Source organism: Heteronotia binoei, chromosome 4, assembly GCF_032191835.1.
Source record: "Heteronotia binoei isolate CCM8104 ecotype False Entrance Well chromosome 4, APGP_CSIRO_Hbin_v1, whole genome shotgun sequence".
Classification (NCBI taxonomy): Eukaryota; Metazoa; Chordata; class Lepidosauria; order Squamata; family Gekkonidae; genus Heteronotia; species Heteronotia binoei.
The window spans coordinates 76,383,932-76,389,931 of NC_083226.1; the positions used below are offsets into that span (position 1 = coordinate 76,383,932).

The 6,000-nt window shown below is 39.9% G+C and overlaps 1 protein-coding gene across 1 annotated transcript in view; it reads right to left on the reverse strand.

The window, feature by feature from the left end:
* The window catches only part of TUT7 (terminal uridylyl transferase 7), a 66,459-nt gene extending 60,680 nt beyond the window's left edge, over positions 1-5,779 (reverse strand). The window contains exon 1 of the mRNA XM_060235443.1: positions 5,519-5,779. The gene's annotated coding sequence lies outside the window, so the exon portion shown is untranslated. The remainder of the gene's footprint in view (positions 1-5,518) is intronic.
* Positions 5,780-6,000: the final 221 nt, after the last annotated feature.

Here is a 6,000-nt window from a genome sequence, read left to right on the forward strand (position 1 = left end):
AATGTATTTATTTCAAACTATTCCGATTGTGAAGGACAGCAAACAGTTTAACAGACAGCAGAGGAAGATCTCAGAATTTGTATGGGCGGGGAAGAAACCAAGGATCAAAATGAAAATTTTAACAGATGCAAAAGTGAGAGGATTCCAATTACCAGATTTAAAACTATATCATGAAGCAGTCGGCTTAGTGTGGATAAAAGAATGGGTGATGCTACTAAACAGAAAACTTCTGGCGTTGGAAGGTCATGAAAATAAATTCAGCTGGCATGCTTATATGTACTATGGAAAAAAGAAGATGGATGTTTTTTTCTCTCACCATTATATAAGAAATAATTTGTTGAATACGTGGATGAAATATAAGAAATATGGTGATGAAAGGAAACCGTTATGGATAGCTCCAGCAGAAGTGATTAAAATAACGGCTGCAGTGGGTGAAGAAAAGTGGTTGTCATATAATCAGCTATTAAAAATGCAAGGCGGTAAAACAGAGCTGAAAACTGCGAAAGAGTTGAACAATAAATATGATTGGTTTCAAATGCAACAAATAAAGAGTTTGGTGGAAAAAGACATTAAAACTGAAGGAATAAGAAAAGAACAAACAGAAATGGAAATAGTTCTGCTTGGAAATAATGAAAAATTAATTTCAAAACTATAAAAACTGCTTTTGAAACAGTCTACAGAAGATGAAGTAGTGAAATCTCAAATGATTAAGTGGGCAATTAATGTAAATAAAGAAATACAGATGGAAACCTGGGAATATCTTTGGAAGAATTCTATAAAGCTTTCAACATGTCAAAGTATTAAAGAGAACTGTTTTAAAATGATGTACAGATGGTATATAACTCCTAAAAAGTTGGCAGAGATGAACAATAAGATGCCAGATAGATGTTGGAAGTGTAAAAAACATGAAGGTTCTTTTTACCATATGTGGTGGACTTGTGAAAGAGCAAAAAAGTATTGGCAGATGATTCAACAAGAAATATCTAGGATCTTGGGATATGAAATCAAGAAAGTTGCAGAGACTTTTCTGTCGGGATTATATATGGAAAAATTTCCAAAAGAAGATAGAAGTATAATTTGGTACTTGCTCTCAGCTGCTAGGACATTGTATGTGCAGTTGTGGAAGCAAGAAATACCAGAGAAATGGGATTGGATTATAAAAGTTATAACATGGAGTGAAATGGACAAATTGACAAGAATTTTAAGAGACTATGATCTAGAAACTTTTAAGTTGGAGTGGAAGAAGTTTAGAAGTTATATAGAAAAAGAGTGGAAAATAAAAGGACATTGGACAATTTTTGATAATGATTAAGTCTTAAAAGAAAGAAAAATAGAAATTTGTTTTATTAGTTAAGGGTACCTTTAAATATTAGAATTTTAAGTATATAACATCGGCGGGGGTCAAGTAACGGGGGGAGGAGGGGTTAGAAAAGTAATATATGGGATAGTTAAAAAGAAGTAATTAATAATGCAAGACTTGATTGTTACCATATGTTACTGGAATAAAATTGTTTTAAACAATAAAAAAGAGGGCCATGGCTTTACCTAATCCTCACCTTGAATCTGCCAGGAAGAAGAGTAGGTTTTTATAGCCCTGCTTTTCTCTAGCTGTAATAATTTGAATTTCTATATGTGTGTTTCTTTAATCGTTGGTGTGTTGTAACAGAGGAAGGGGGAATGAGCAAGTGAGGTGATTGGTTGATGGATGAGTGTGGGCGGAGCTAAAAAGTATGTGTGCGGGGGTGAGGAGAGAGAGAAGTCAGTCTGCAGTTGACTTTCGGCAGAGTGACAGCAGTCTATAGTCAGTTGTGGTCAGTCAGCAGTCTACATAGTTTGAAAAGCAGTCTTCTGATTAAAATCCGATACTAGTACTGTAAAAGGCATTAAGATTCTAGGGAAGAAAAGTAGAATACTTTAGAGGGCATGCTAGGGGCTAGATAGATAGCCAAACCTAATATTGTCAGAGTATTATAGGAGTGTGAGAGACAGAAGCTGTCAGAAAGTTAGGAAGAAAAAGGAGGATTTGAGAGTGAGGAGTGTGTGAAGTGTGTGTGTCAGAGTATTATAGGAGTGTGAGAGACAGAAGCTGTCAGAAAGTTAGGAAGAAAAAGGAGGATTTGAGAGTGAGGAGTGTGTGAAGTGAAAGTGACACCTCAGCCAGAAGTTATTATTATTCACTGAAAAATTAAGCTATAAACATCTTGAAATCAATATGCTTATTGTACAAATAAAAGTTTTATTTTGTTTTACATTAACCTGGAGTCTGATGATTGTAAAATATAAGAGTCTCATCTTCAGGGCCACATAGTCCAATGAAGAAGACTTAGAGCTTGGGCACAATTCATTTGGGAACACTGAATAAAGTGTTTGGAATTAAATCCCTGGGGGGAGCATTACATACATTAAGAGCGGTCATGACACTAGCCTAAGGCATTTCAAAGCAGTTTATGATTGCCTTTTCCTCTCTCCTCACAATTGGCAACTTGTGAGGTAGGTGAGGCTGAGAGAGTTCTGAAAGAACTGTGACCTGCCCAAGGTCACCCAGCAGGCTTCATGTGGAGGAATGGGAAATTAAACCCAGTTCTCCAAATTACAATCCACTGCTCATAATCATTACACTGGCTCTCAAGAGTAGCAAAATAGCCATTCTTCCTTGAAAATCACTGGTTTTTAGTAATATGGGCTTCTGGAAAAATTAGTTGGATTTATTTTCTAGAAAACTATTAGTGACCTAGATGCAGCACGATCTGATTGTAATGTTATGTTCTGATTGTTATGTTTGTTTTGACATAATTAGGAAAAAAAAGTAGCCCAAAATCATTTCATGTCCCAATAGCATCTGTAGCTGAACTGAAATATCTGCTTAGGAAAAAAAAAAAATCAAGCCAGTTTGGTGTAGTGGTTAAGTGTGCAAACTCTTATCTGGGAGAACCGGGTTTGATTCCCCACTCCTCCACTTACAGCTGCTGGAATGGCCTTGGGTAGCCATAGCTATTGCAGGAGTTGTCCTTGAAAGGCCAGTTGCTGTGAGAGCCCTCTCAAACCCACCCACCTCACAGGGTGTCTGTTGTGGGGGGAGAAGATATAGGAGATTGTAAACCGCTCTGAGTTTCTGATTCAGAGAGAAGGGCGAGGTATAAATCTACACTCTTCTTCTTTAAATGTTGTATTTAAAAAACCAAAGTTTTATCTGGAAATTATTTGTATTGGAATAATTGCTGTAAAAATGTAAACACAATACAACATGTACTCCCCTAACTTTGTTTAACTTTAAGAGAAACCTCCTCAGCATTGAAAACTAGTGACAGCAAATGTTTACACAACCAAAAAACTGTACATGATATGCTTTGTCTGTTCATCTACTACTTAGGGCCACCCTATCAGTTGCATCACTTGCATTATCCCTATCAGATTGGTGTTTACAGTATCCCATATGAGAGAAAACAAATACAATTTTATCTTTTCTTTTCTTTCAACTTATATATACCAAGCAGGCAAATTTGTAATTTAATTTTTTACTTGGATGATTATATGTATTTGTGGTTTTACTTCCCCTCACCCCCGGTGTCCAAGTCAATAAAACATACATGTACTCTCTCCCATAGTCTCTAGGTATAATCAGGTCTTTTTTTGGTACCAGGAACTCCTTTGCATATTAGGCCACACATCCCTGATGTAACCAATCCTCCTGGAGCTTATAGTAGGCTCTGTACGCTCTTGGAGGATTGGCTACTTCAGGGATGTATGGCCTAATATGCAAAGGAATTCCTGCTACAAAAAAAGCCCTGGATATAATTAATTCAAATTCCTTAATTACATTTTTGAAACTGCCTAACACTGTATTGGCAATGGCACCCATTAACTGTTATATTAACCATATGAAACAATTAATTTTTAGATATGTGTAAACTTCCACAGAAAAACAGAACACTGGAGAATGTTCTGTTCCATATATTTGCTGGCTTTTATAGTAAGATATGGCATGATATCTGAAAAAGGGCAACCAATAGACTTTTAATAGGCACTCACAAGTCCATTACTCATAAGACTCCATTAAATATCTGTGCCACCTGAAGTACATAAACACTTTCAACAAGAATATGATTCAAAGTATATTAATTTATTTAGTATATTTAGTTTTAAAACGTGTGACACTAAAGAAGAAGCTTAAAGGTCTTTTTCTATTTTCCTCATATATAAATATTAAAGTTTAGCAGAAAATACATATACTAGTATTTATATTGCATCTAATGGCCTAAATAGCTCTTGCATTCTAAATCTGGAGCAATTTAACACACACCTAAGAAGCCTCCCTTAGAATAAGATATGAAGGCCCAACTTAAACGTAAAATGCAAGTGTATATATATAGGTTCAGTGCCTTGTTTAAACTGCACCCACTGTTCATGCAAAACAGCTATGCATGCTCTGTTAGTACACAATCACAAAAGTTACAGCCTGGAATGCAAACTGCTTTGCATGGGTATTTCACATTTTAAATGAAACCCGGGCTGATTCCGCACTCACCTTTCTCCGGGGCAGGCTTCCGTGTCTGGGCGGAGCAAACTGGCTTTTTCGCACCAGTTGTTCCGCGCAGGCATTTTGCGCGGGGCAAACCCGCGATTTGCCCCGCCGCAGTGTAAACCTGTTTTTTCAGGTTTACACTGTGGCGATTTGCCCCGCGCGCAAGATGCCAGCGCAGAGCAACTGGTGCGAAATCGTCAGTTTGCTCCGCCCAGAAACGGAAGCCTGCCCGGGAGAAAGGCGAGTGTGGGATCAGTCCCTGGGTCTCACGGGAAAACTCTTTGCCTCGGCAGCGTCACATGCACACTGAACCTAAAAAGCACCACAGAATATTTCTTGTGCCAGCTGTGAAAGTTAATGGTGAACAATGCTGGAAGGGCTTAGGACGGAGTCTTAGCCTATTGCCACAAAACTAACAAAATCTTGTACTCACTCGCAGGATCGCTCACAACAGGATCACTGCAGAAACTTCCATGCGCTAGAATATCAAATACACCTTTTTTCCAAATAAGATCAGGAAACGAAAGTCAACTGTACCAGATCAAATAGATTACGTATTTAGTATACAGCCTAATTTAGGCAAAAAAACTTTACGTGTGAGAACTATTTGCGTAGGCTACTGTGTAAGCATTGTATGTATCACTTTTTGTCTTTAGAGGGAATCGTTATTTCGCCAAACTGAGTATCTCGAAAGGAACGCGAAAAGGACGCTGCGGAAGCACCGCTCAGGCCCAGCAACAAGAACATCTGACAGTCACCTCCTTCCCCGATCTCAGTTCCCAGAACCGCAGGTACAACTTCTCCCGACCAGCCGCCGTCGCTGTCCCACTCGGCGGCAGGCGGCTACACACGGCCCCTCCCCAAATAGCAGCCGCGGGGGCATTAGCCTGCACCTCCCACCTACTCGCGAGCAGGGGGAAGAGGAAGTTACCGGGCAGGAAAGCAGTTTAACCGCCTTTGGGGCCACAACGTCGTTATTTCCCTTTCTTCTCTTACCAAGGCCGGCGCTTTCTTCACAGTCCGTCACTGGTCTCGCTTCATCATACCAAAAGCGGAAGCCCCGGCCACACAAAACCGTCCGAATTCGCTGCCTATTCCTCCCTCCGCCCCTTCCACCGCCCGGAGCCAGTCGCAGAGCCTGACTTCATCCGGTACATTGTGTTTGGATCATGCGTCAGAGCGCCACGACGCTCCAGGCACAGGAAGCGCGCGTTTTCTCTATCTCGGTTGCCGTGACACTAGAGGCAAGGCCAGTCTTTCTTTCTGTCAGAGGTACGTGCTGTAACAGCGTCCTCAAAGAAAATACATGCAATTTTCTAGGAAATGGTGCGTAAAGGGATTGTTGCTCTTGTTAACAAAGCTTTATCAAGCAGAAACGTTGTTTAACCTTTTAAGGTTGCCAGCCTCCAGGTGCGGCCTGGAGATCTGCTTTTACAACGGATCTCCAGCTGACAGAGATCAGCTCCCCTGGAGAAAAT